Source organism: Prosopis cineraria, unplaced genomic scaffold (genome assembly GCF_029017545.1).
Source record: "Prosopis cineraria cultivar Desert tree isolate PC_DT_omini unplaced genomic scaffold, ASM2901754v1 PC485, whole genome shotgun sequence".
Classification (NCBI taxonomy): domain Eukaryota; kingdom Viridiplantae; phylum Streptophyta; class Magnoliopsida; order Fabales; family Fabaceae; genus Prosopis; species Prosopis cineraria.
In genome coordinates this window covers 28,143-42,213 of record NW_026555810.1, presented here as the reverse complement: position 1 = coordinate 42,213, position 14,071 = coordinate 28,143, and positions in this window count along the sequence as shown.

The following is a 14,071-nucleotide window of genomic DNA, read 5'->3' as shown; positions in this document are numbered from 1 at the left end:
TCATATTAGAGATGCATGATTTAATTCAAGAAATGGGTAGGAATATTATTTCTCAAGAATCTCCTAGCCCTAGCCAACGTAGTAGGCTGTGGAATTCTGGAGAAATTAAAGAAGTACTGAAAAATAACAAGGTAAGCAGTTCATTCTCCAAATGTTTCATTGTTATTGAAATAAATTAACCTAATGATTTTATTATGATTTTACTTTTGTATAATTTTAATGTTGTCTAGCAACCAACATTGTCATCGGGGATCTGAAGCAATTCAAGCTATCAATTTGCTTACCAACCAAGATGAAGTAAAAGTTCATTCCAAAGCCTTTTCAAAGATGACAAACATTAGATTACTCATCTTAGGCAGTAACTTGAAACTTCCGAAAGGTCTCAAGTGCCTTTCTCAAGCATTAAGAGTTCTTCATGGAGGGAATGCCCTTTAAAAGAACTTCCACTTGGAGTTTCATTAGATAAACTGGCAGCAAAATAAAACAACTCTGGAATCGCCGACAGGTGAGAGAATCCATGCACCATTTGGTTGACTTCCATGTTGATGTCAATATTATAATGGTACATTGTTTTCATAGGTTGATTCTCCTCTATTTTCTATGATCAGCAGGTTATGAAAAACTTGATATTTATAGACCTGAGCCATTCTGAAGATTTCACCAAAACACCAAATTTCTCAGGAATTCCAAATTTAGAAAAGTTAATTCTCAAAAGGTGCAAATCCCTGTAGAGATTCATCCATCGCTAGGAGAGTTGAAAAAGCTTGCAGAAGTGAACTTGAGTAGATGCGAGAGTCTTAAAACCCTTCTAAGAAAATTGGAAACCAATTCTTTGAGAAAGTTCGATCTCAGTTATTGCTATAAAGTTCCAGCGCTCCCAGAGTTTGGAGAAAATATGAAAAAATGATCATGGCTAGATGCAAGTTATACTTCTATAACTGGACTTCCTGAATCGATTGGACTCTTGACTGGTCTTGGAGATTTAATATTGAGGGACTGCAAAAACCTTGTTCATGTTCCCTTTATCTCTCTCAAATTGTTAGAGAATCTTAGAACTCCTCAAATCCCTAGCTTTAGTCTAACATCTGTAACGGAGTTATACTTAAAGGACCGTGGTATTCTTAAAGATGGATTAATTCCTGATGATCTTGGTGGTTTATCATCATTACTTATATTAGATCTGGGAGGTAATGATTTTGTCAATCTACCTGCTGACTGCTTCTCCAATATTTTTCGACTACGCTTTTTCTTTCATTGAATGATTGCAAAAGGCTAAAGTCACTTCCAAAGCTTCTATCGGGGTTAATTCGTTTAGATGCGTTTGGTTGTAATTCAATGGAACCTCTATTTGATACAGTTATGGAATCTGGTTTCTTCACTTGACCATCAGGTATGTCTAGTCTTTTTATTTTAACTATGATCTGTCAAATGATTTACATATTACTTGATACACCACGCCAACAATACTACATCTCATAAAAACATGACATTAAAATTGTTGTAAATATAAATTAATTTTTGCTATTGATGATCGTGAAGAGAGAAAAAGTTTGAAATTTATGACATAAGATTTTATTTAATTGAATTGGTGTAATTTTATTAGATAGAGCATAAATGATGTGGTGCATTGAGTCCATATAAGAATTTCTCATATTTTCATTCTTTTTAATATATATATATATAACATGACTATTTCTTGTTTTAGTTTCGCCATGGGACTAAATATGTGACTAAACAGTTCAAGCAAACTCTGGTATTTCTTTCTCTTTCTATCTCAATTTCTGATGTGTTCATTTTCTTGGTATCTTCTCTTAATGAAAGTTCAACGCTTCTGTAGCCAGTAGATCTTGCCCAGAGAGATTTTGTTGGGGTAGTTAAAGGATGTGAAATACCGTCATGGTTTCTACATAAAGATTCTTTTCATTCATTTGATGACATTCTAATGGAAGACGTCTTCATAACAGTGGACATTCCCCATCATTTCCGTGCAAGTGAATGGTGTGGAATAGCTATATGCCTCCTTTTGCCAACAAATGCGCTAGGACAAACTTTGAGTGCTCCTCTTTCTTGGAGTTTTAAAACTCTTAAAAGGTGACGGATACACACACGAAAGATTGTCATCTCATTGTTTACATGGCTCTATTGAGATTCCTCACCTACGCTTGATGATTTTGGATTTAAATGAGACAACATGTTGGCAACATCTAAGAGGTGATAACAATTTCCTTCAAGATAGTGGGATGTGGATGGAGGCTATATTGTAAAGAAGAGATGCAAGAGTGGTGTAATACTAATGATTTCAACAAGTTTTACTCAGAAGAACAATCCCAAGCGGTTGACATTCCCTTCATTTGCAGCCAAAGAGAACATGCCAATCTCCAACGTAACTTGAGGCAAATGATTAAACATTTTGGGGCAGAAGCAAAGATATATGAATTCTAGATGGCTTCCTCCACAACCAGGACGGGATAGAATGGATATTAGTAACTACGTAGACCAAACAACAGGCATCGTACGTTGGTGATATTATTCGGGATGACAAAGGTGATTGCATCAAGGGACTCGCCAAGAAACTTCATACCATGCCTGGCACTGCAGAACTCCATGGCGTCCTTGAAGGACTGGGATTTTGTTGGGACCAAAAGTATGATAAAATCAATGCCTATAATGACTCAGATGAGTCTATTGGACTCATCCAAAGTGGATATTCTTTGAATGATTATGAGTATTTTAAAATATATTAGAAATTTTACTTTATATGATTGGATTGTTGCTTTTGATCATATTTAAAGAGACTAAATGCATTGATTGACACTTAGATAAGACTTAAATAATCACATGTTTGTCTGGAATTTCATTTTGATTGATATTAAGACTTTACGAGTGAACCCTTTGCACATTATATTTATATCTTCTATTCACAGGTATCTAATATGATATAATGATGGGAAAGTGCATATTTGTTATTTCATCATCTACTTTTATACAAAGTTTTAATTGACCCCTTGACTTTATATTTTCAATTCTCTAACCCTAATATTATTAGTGTTTAATAATAACTTAAAAATTAAATTATAATTTTTTGTGTCAATCATTATTATTTTAAAAATTCAACTTAATATATTAATATTTAATATTGTTTTGTCCACATCTAAATTAAACTTCAATGTCAACATTTTTTATTAGTGAAATTAATGGTGTTAGAGTCTAAAAAGATATTTTTATAAAATTAAGAAATTAAAATAAAATCATATGTGAAATTAATGGATTAAATGTGCACTTTTACTTAAATATAATTTTTATTAGTTTTTGAAATTTTTATCAATTATCAATTCAACTTCTAAATTTAATTTGAATCCAAACAACTTAGTCATTATAGTTTTTTGATGCTATACAATTTAATCCTTACAATTTTATAATTTAAAAAATTACAAGGTTAGAGTTGCATTGAATGAGAGTTCAAGAACGAAATTGATAATTGAGAAACAAAAATTATCAACTAAAAGTTATGTTCTCCCATCAATATTTAATTAGACTATTTCTAGAAGGTGATCACTTATATTCTCACCCTCTTCCATCAACAGCAGCAGCTTTGTGAAAATTCTCAAGAATATTTTGCTGACATATTCTAAATAACAAGTTTCCATTTATTTATTACTCCTCTTACACAAATATTTGCGTGTAGATGCGTGTGTAATGTCTTATCTAAAAGTGCCAACAAAATATAAGAGTCTTCTTATTAAACTCAAAAAGTTTAAATAAACTTATGATAGAAATATAAACTTAAAATATAGACTCGGATAATAAACTTGTAAGACTTTATTTTTATTAATAAATAGTTTTAAAAGTATATAATTAAATAATTAAATATATTTTAAATATATATATATATATATATATAAAATTGAAACTAAATCCATATATATTTATAAATTATTATACTCAACATAAAAATTTTAAAATAGGGCAACTTATTTTTGGTATTTTTTTCTTTTTTATTAATATTAGTTTTTTTTTAGTTTTATTTTTCATTGAACTGGGTCCTACCATTTTTATGAACCAAGTTTTACATAATATATACATATTTTGTCAATAAGTTTATGAGTGAATTTGCACGATTTTATAAGTTAAAAACATAAAAATAGTAAACTCAAAAAGTTCACTCGCAAGCTGTACCAAGTTTTATTTAATCTAAGTTTATAAGAGAATTAATATAATTTTATGAATTAAAAATATAAAAACGATAAATTTAAAGAGTGAATTGGAGAGTTTGATAATAATATTATTCACAACTAAGCCGAATCTACCGAGCTCATGTTATCTTGAATTTAGAAAATATTAATAACAAATTAATAAACCAGCTTTCTGATGTAGAAGTCATTCATCTTTGTTTTTTTTTTTTTTCTCCTGACATAAGTCATTAATTCAACTTGTTTAGATACGTGTGAGACTTTATGTGTGTATGTACGCATGTATCCACCTTTCTTAAAAGCTAAAAGAAAAATATAAAATAAAACAACGCTTCAGTGACTAGTTTGACGGTGGCGATATATGTCAAACAAGCAAGGAAAATTAATTGGTGAACACAACAACTAATCCTCAAATAATAGAGATTGATCCAATTAATTGGGAATTGAATTTCAGCTACTGGGATTACTAAAATTTACTATTTGAGTTGACTCTTTGCAATTATAGTGACCATTGTTTTTAAATTGTCCTAATTACCTTCCAACTAACAAGTCCCTGTTCAATAATTAGGATTTAACCTAGAGACGGAGTCAAAAATTTTTACTAAAGGGAACCGAGATGACAAAGAATATATAATAATTAAAAAATTTATATATATATATATATATATTTATATCACCAACATAATATAAATATAAATATAAATATTTCAATATATATATTTATATATAATTTTACACATATATAACAATGTGTGTGTGTTAAGTTTTGCTCATCTATTTTTTATAGTATAAAAATTATTAATTATTATGTCTGATAAATATTTTAACAATTTTCTTCTTGATATAAATTATCATTAAATTGGTAAAAATTTTATCATACCTATAAACATTAAATGATTTAAATACATTATTAGAATTTAAAGTTTTGCTTAATATAATAAGCTATATTACTTTATTAAATTTACTATTTAATTCTTTCAATTGATACTCATAGTAAATAAATATATTAACATGGTAATAATGCTCAATTGTCATGATATCTTTATGTCGATGAGATTAAATTATATCAAAGTAAAAATTATTTATATCATAGATTTTTTTCAGTATATCAAGCATATCAATTCTTTTGGATAATGAATTTTATAGTAGATATCAAGTACATAGGATTTAATATATTTTGAAATTTTTTTTAATGCTTAACAAAGTTTGTTAATAATAATTCTCATAAGTTCTTTCATCAAATTTAAAATGAAAGAAAAATAAAATGACATTAATACTTTAAGAGTATGTATAACATTATCGTATTGAAAGTAAGTAAATCATATGACAATCATATCTTGAAGCTTTTGAAATAATTGTTTGATACATACATAAAAGACCACATCTAGAATTGAAATGAGAATTTTATCTAATATTTTATAACTTCTATAATATGCTAATTTAAGAGAGTCAAAAATATTTAACCCCTACATTTTACCGAAAAAAATTTAAAAATTAAGGAGGCCGTGGCCCCTGTCAGTCTCCCCTTGTCTCCACCTCTTTAAATCCACTTCTACCAAATTCAAACATGCAGGTGCAATGTAAATAATTAAAATGTCTAAATTTATCTCCAGTTTAATTATTTGTATTCACCTCTCTAGATCTAGGTTAATTTACTTAGAAACAAAACCCATATGAAGCACAAGAGAGATAAATATAATTTTAAAAATATAAATTAAAATAAATATTCATGAACTTCATAAATAAAATAGGGCCAATCTCAAATAAGTCATATCCTACTCCTAACTGGGAATTTATAGCAACACATAAGAATGTGAATAAAAATACAACTTAAATCCCCAATCACAAAGATTTCAAACACTTCTACTATTTGCTTCTTCGTTCAAATTGCTCTCAGAAGATTCTAAACACATTCAAATCAGCCCCAAGCGATGAAGATTGTAGCTGTGTGATCATATATATATATATATACAGTCCTGCATATATCATTCTAACTTTTCTTTTAACCCCTTTGAAGAGGGACGTGATGATTTAATTTGTAAGAAATAACTCACCTGGTCAGGTCGATACGTCAAGAAAATTCCGTGTTCGTTAAGTCTCATATAAGTCATTAGCATTGATATTTCATTAACATTATTTATTTTAATAAGAGTTATACATCAAATCTGCATAACATTGCAACGAGAAGAAATTATTAAATGGACCCAATGCACCAAATCATTTATAACCATCTAATAAAAGCATGGCATTCAAATGATATTAAATATAAATTAATTATGATATTGATGATGGTAGAAAGAGAAAAAGTAAAAAAAAATTAAATATGCATTTTATTATAAAAAATATAATAAAAAATAATTATACATAAAATTTTATTTGATTGAATTAGTACAATTTTAACAGATGGATCATGGATAATGTAATGAATTAGGTTCATCTAAAAATTTCTGGCAAGGAGGCTATTTTTATGAACATGCTTCCGGAATTTCTGATGACTTTAGCTTTTTGTTAACGAGTCAAGATGTTGAGAAGAGACAAAGAGGATTCCAATTTCAAAATGTATTTCAAGTCCCACATTAACGCAACCACCGATTTTTATCAGACCATGAAGTCTAAGTTTCGCACACGTGAATTATTGCATTCAGTAGTCCACCTTTACTTTTTATTCCTCTTTCGCGTGTATGAGGGTGACTATTATTTGTCTATACCTCTCTTTTATCCCTTTGATTGTGTTGGTTGACTTGGTAAGAGTAAAAATCTTACCACGGATAAAGTTGGTTTAGAGAAGAGATATATCATCTATTTGTTTATATATGTTCTCTTGAAATAATTGGGTGCCATTTCGTCCCCCTTTGGAGATACTCCTCAAGCCCAACAAATTGCTTGCAGCTTCAAGTGATGACATGAAATCACATGTAATATGGAACTTGCTTAGATTTTGTGCTACACCATATTTACTGACATAACATTTAATATCTAACATCATCGGATTGTACGCATGTAGCGTTGGATCTAGTGGATTTGGATCAACTACTGTGTCTTATTCCATGTAATTAAATGAACGATCATGTTTCAAGAGAGATGGAAGAAAAGAATAATTAATTAAGCTGCTGTAAAGTTTACCTAGTTATTATTAGAATCCTAAATTAGAATTTCATTTCTCGATCTTTTGCTGTTATTCACAATTCATTCCCTTAATTCCTTTTTGAATAGACATTCAACCATCATAATTGTGTGACCCTTCACATCGTCTTTCTCTTCCATCTGTCGTTTTATTTTTTTTTTAAAAAAACCTTTTGGCCCTTTTGTCAGTTTATTATTCGTACAATGGAGGGACGTGTTTTGTAAGCAATAACTCATCAGATGTGTCCAATATTTGGAGAAATTTCACATTAATGATTCCTTGATCCAAATAGTTTTCCAGTATATTAGCAAGATCGATCTCACTATATAAACCAGTAATATATACATTATACATCGCCCACGGGTTAACAATGATTAAAAAACACTTAGGTTCACTTGTAAAATCTCATATATTTGACATGTAAATTTAAATGTTTGACTTGTAAATATGAATGCTAAAATGTTTAAAAATAATTCTTTTTTTGACTAAAGTTTCATGGGTCAATAGTCAAAGGTGACCAGTTAACACCGGTCAAATTGTTCCGGTCTAAGAAGGTGGATTATTCAAGATATTCGTGCAAGGAGAAATTAATTATAACCAAGTTCTAAAAGACCTGAGAATGCTTTTCAAATTCACAGAACTTGTTTATACATAAGTCTCGAAATCGGAATTTATTTGAAATTTTTCCTTAATTAAAATACTTTAGAACAAGTACAATTAAAAACGCTTTGGTTCTCCTAAGGTTATTGAGCTATGGAGTGAAGCCACTGAGCGTAATGATTCTACCAATTGGCAATTGAGACATGCTCTTAGGAATAAAAATGATGCGTGGCATATTACCCTGAAACATATATTTAGAAAAAGTAATATGCATGCTAATTCGCTCACTAAATTCGGAACAACTTTGAATTACGAGTGTACTATGTTGATAGAGCCTCCATTAGAGCTCCTGAACTATTTGGATCAAATGTAAAGGAATGTATTAAAGAACGCTTATAAAAAATTTATAAATTACTTGACAATTCCTAATATTGACAAAAGTATTTGATTAACAACCATTCGATCAAATCAAATAGCTATTTTAGGTTTGTCATATAATACTTAAAAAAATATTAAATCTCAAAATTTTATGAAAGGACATTATAGATAAGGAGAGTTTTGATCCTGAGAATTGTTTTAACTTCTTGGAAAAAAAAAAGATATGTTGATAATTTTTAAGTATTGATAAAATTTAATAATTATAATTGATACATTTATTAAGTAAGTAAGCTTAGGCCACTCAATGAATCCAAATCATAAATGTATATGTTTCACAACCCCACAAACAAACAACAATTCATTTTCTTCGTTTCTGACGTTGCTGCCATCAAAGGGTGAATGACTTTTCCGCCGTTCACGTGATGAAAAACGTTTAGTAGAAATTTCAAATCCCGTAATATTATAAAAGCGTTTTACTTTATGTTCCTCCATGGACCGATCCGACATCAGATAATGAATCAATATTCTCTCTAGTGTTTTTAATTTCAATATCATATATGCAGGATCGATCAGTGTATAACCAGTAACCTATTATAGATCATCCACAATCTTTTCTTTTTTTGTTTTTTAATATCCGGTATGTCTACGTCCACTAGTTTTCACTTCTATATCAGATTCTTTTTATTTGGAAAATTATGGTGATATGATAAATTTTGCTGGATCAGATTACAATTTGGATACAACCAAAAGATCTCAACCCTGCAATGGCATGCAGTAGTGTTCAAGGAGAATCTTGCACAAGCTCCTTTTCTTCTAATTCAACTGCAAAATGGAAAATATGACACTTTAATTTCTTGAGTTTTGCAGGAAAAGACACTCGATTGAAGTTTATACAGATCACTAATATGCTGCTTTCAAAAGAAGTGGGATCAAAGCTTTTAGGGACGATGAAGGAATAGAGAGAGGGGAAGTTATATCACAACAATCTCAAGCAATTGAGGATTCTCTTTGTGCAATTGTCATTCTCTCTGATAGTTGTTCATATTCTACATGGTGTTTAGATGAGCTTCAAAAGATTCTTGAATCTAGAACTAAATTGGGTCGATAGATTTTTCCCATATTTTATGATGTAGATCCATTTGATGTCAGAAATCAAAGAAAAAATTTCGGTGAAGCTTTAGCTAAACATGACAACAAATTCAAAGAAAGCAAAGACAAGGTCCAAAACTGGAGACACTCTTTGTTGCAATTCAGCAACTTGTCAGGCTGGCACTCCAAGGGATGGTAATTTTTTTAAGAATTAAATATTTCTTTTTAGTGAATTAATTTTTTTTTTTTTCAGGATTTGATCAGTTTCGTTCATTCATTCATTTGGTTCTATTATGTTTGCATACACTGCTTATTAAATCTATATAATTCATGCCAAACACATGTTATTTTTTTCTTGCACACATGAAACAGAGCTTATCACAAATATAATTGTAGAGATATGGACCTATTTATGTTCTAAATTACCATCTTACAATGATAATTTGGTTGGAATGAAATCAATAATGGTTGATGTGATATCATTCTTAGAGATTGGGTTGAATAGTGTCTGTTTGGTAGGTATGGCGGCATCAGCAGAACAACTCTTACTAAAGTTGTTTATGAAAACAAATTATAATCAATTTGAAATGTGTTTCTTTCTTGCCAGTGCTACGGAAGCTTCAGAGAAAGAAGATAAAATTCATTTGCAAAGAGAGATTCTTTCAAATCTTGATGTAAGTAATATAGTGATCAAGAACAGATACGAAGGAAGGACTACATTAAGAAAACTTCTTTGCAATGAAAAGGTCCTTCTAGTTCTTGATATGTGTAATATGTGTATAATATGATCATTGACGGGAGTTTGCCTAGGAAGAGGAGTATATTAATAAATTCACGTGGTATTGGCGGCCTATCGTTGGAATTGAAAACTTGCCTTGGCATCAACCATTGAAATCGAGAGGTAGCCTTTATCCTATAGTTGATTTAGGACTGTCCCATATGTTTTTTAAGGGACTCAAATTTAACTAGTCTTCATCGATTTATAAGAAAGCTAGATTAGAGGTATAAACCCCATAGTTGTTAGTATTGGAAAAAATTATGGTACACAAGTGAGTGAGTTAACTTTGGCCTAGTAGCTCCTCACAAGTATAAAGCTAGGTTAGTCCATATTGTGAAAGTAGCCACTTAATAGTAACCAATTTCATGTCGAGAGTAATAAGAGGATATAAAGTTGGCATTGATCATGCATTTGATTTCAGCCACCTAGTTATTATTGTGGTCTGACATATTTTAAGGGTGTATGGATGTTATTTTTGCAACCTTAAGATGTGTATATTTGTGATATGACATGTGATATGTGTTGCACGCCTAATCATATGATTGTTATTGTTGTGGCCGATGTTATATTTGACATATGTGCATGATAAATGTGTACATTATCATTTGCATTTATTTTTAATTGATATACAATTGTATAGGCTAGGTAGACCTTGGTTATTGAATGGTTGTACATACTCCTCAATGTTCAATATTTTCAAGGTCTAGCTCATCAGACCAAGATTGGGAGAAACATTCTGAGACTTAGGATTTTAGTGTAAATCCTACTTAGGCCTCCTTTCTTTGAGTTATATGTATTAATGTTGTTAACTTGTCAATTAGGATTCATATCATTATTGTGAGCTACTTGTATTATCATTGTGTAAATCTTGCATATTTTGTGCCCTGTGTTAATGAGATGGGATTATAAAACTTGTATAGGGCCAAAATACTTGTACAAGTAGTATAAAGTGTATTTTAGAATATTTTGGAAAGAATATTGATAATTTGTGCAACTTTTCCTCCTCTTTGTGTTTTTGTGATTTGAGGGGTTGAGTGGTGAAATTTTGTTATAAGTATATTTGATTGGTTGTGGTACGTTGTCTGAGTTTTAAATGGTCTATTAAGTGTGGTCAAAGGGTTGGTGTAGGTTTTGGGCACATGTATGTGAGTTTGGACATCCTGGTTGTGAGTTTTTGTGAAAAATGAGTAAAAATGGATTTAGGTGTCTAACTTTTTATAGGAAAATGATTTGGTTATAAAGCTTATCCCATTAGTTAGAACTAGAAAAAAGCTCTCTATAGACAACAAATTCACCTTAATCGAACGTTAGAAGAAGACTTGGGACGTGTTGAAAATTCGTTCATAGTGCTATCATTTGATAGTAAAATCTGCTGTTAAAATAATGCAATGCATCACGATGTATCACACAGAGGCAATACGCCGTGGCACATATGCAGTTAGTCATGGCGTATGTGTTATTTTCTACACAATTCACTATTTTGATGTTTTATGCCCTTGTTTGATTTTATTCATCAATTCCCCTACTTCCATAATGTTTTAAACTATGATTTGAGATTATTAAAAGTGTGTGGGAGTAATTTTTAAAAATGGAAATTTTGGAATCCCATTTGTAAATGTTTAAACTTGGATTATCCCATTTACAAATTGTGAAAACTTGATAATCTTTATTAGGCTTACACTCTTGATTACCATGGCTTTTGGGATTAATAGTGATTAGAGTAGGGAGATTACAACTTATCCTCTGTGCACTGCGGCGGATGTGCTACACACTACGGCATGTGGCACAGAGGTTCCTTCTTTAGTCTTTCTCACTTTTTAATGTCCGGGTAGCCCAACTTCACTTCAGACCCATAATTAGGGCTGAAATCATAACCAAACATACTTGTTAGGCCTCTCTGGCTGCACACCACATTAATTAACTCAATTACTTTCATTTATTTAGCTAATCTGGGGTTTTATTTTCCTAGATGTTTCACATTTTCCTTATATTTTTAATATATTTTAGACAATTGACATATTTGATTACTCAAGTTAGAAAAATGTACATGTTGTTTTGGAAATTCAAACTATGGCTCTATTTTTGTATTTTAAAGCTAATTTTTTGATATTTTAGTTTAAAGTTTGGTTGGATGAATTTTTAGACTCTTAATGATACTTTTGGAAGGCTTTTGGATAAAAAAAATCAAATGCAAAGAAGATAAATCACGTTAATTGAGAAAACAATGCAAAACATAGCAAAGTTGTTTTAAAGTTGTGACTTTGTTTCCCAACTTTCTACGTGACAGCAAAACAAAACATTTTATTTAACCAATAAAGATAAGGTTTTAGGGCATGTATAAACCATTCTCGACTTTAGCCACCATTCTAAACTTTTCGGGAGTATTTGAAAACTTTAGGTGTGTTAGGGCATAGATTGTGGTAGAGATTAAGCTTGGTTTTAAAGATTGAAAAAGATTTTGGCTTCATATCTTACTTCTTCTTCTCCATTCTCATTCCTTTCTTTTTGTTCAATGTTTGTTTTAATATATTTGGATTCTCTCATGGGTTTTATGAACATTTATAGCTAAACCCTTAATTTTAGGATTATTTTGAACTCTTTGTATGGAATAAATACTCATTCCCTCTTCTGTATTTGTGATTATGTTGATTTTACTCCATACTTAATGTTTCTAGTTGATTGGCCAACAATTAGATTGTTGAATTCACTTGATTAATGCTTAAAAGAGTTAGGTTGAATGTAAAATTTGAGTTAAATTGTGTAAGAACTTGAAGTTTACAAATTAAATGAATAGTTTTGTTAATGAAATAGAGATACACTCGTTAACCTCACATAATAAAATAGGATTTTTAAGGAAAATTAAAGTTTAATTATTTAATTAAGAAATTAAGGGATTAATTAAAAAAATACCTACTTGGAAACTTGAGAGAGCACTAGTAGGTTATTAATTAGTATCCTTGACTAACATAATTCATTATTAAGAGTAAAATATATTAGGGGTTAATTTAGTATTCTTGAAGTATAAAGAAGGATAAATAATTCTAAGCCTAAGTACTTTCGAAAAGCCTTGAACCAATTTCTTTTCTTTATTTTCATACTTTTTCACACATATAATTTATATTTTAAACACCACTCATGTTTTGAATTTACTCAACTTGATTAAATTTACAATGTTTTTTCTTTGATCATATTTTTAATACAAATCTCTATAGGAAGTAGAGTATTTTATATTACTTGTCACAGTCCATACACTTGCAGAGCACAACACTAATTTTCTCAAATTTTATTTATTTTTACTCTTCACAATATTTTAAATTTTAGAAATTTTTTTATTTTTCTGAATTTTGTCAGATTTTAAATTTAATTCCGTGCATGGTATTTATTTTTAATCTTTCTCCCGCAAAGTAAGATTTAAAATTAAAATTAACTATTATTTTTTTTAAAGAAACTCTTTAGTTTGGGTGTGTGGGTGTAAACTCTCTTTTTTTTCCAATTATATATAGGCTAAAATATATTACCTCAGTTCGAAAGTAATGCAAAATTGAATCTCAGCCAAAGTAATTAATTGTTTTTAAATTAATATTATCTTTCTATATTTATATTTATTTAATATATTATTTTACTTTAAAGAAAGGAAAAATGAATAAATTATTTCCTAAATTTTAGATCCAGTAACTTTATAAACTTTAAAATTATTTATTATATAAATTATTTTTTTAATTTTTAAAAATAGTGTAATATAATTTTTATCGTTAATAAAAATTAATTTTAATTATTAGTTGATAAGAAAATGGTAAACAACTATCTTAAAAATTATAGGAAAGCACCAATTTAACTCGTGATAGGAGATGCATTCTGACCCATTTGATGTTGTTTCATCGTTAAAAATTAGATTCAATTCTTGGCATTGTT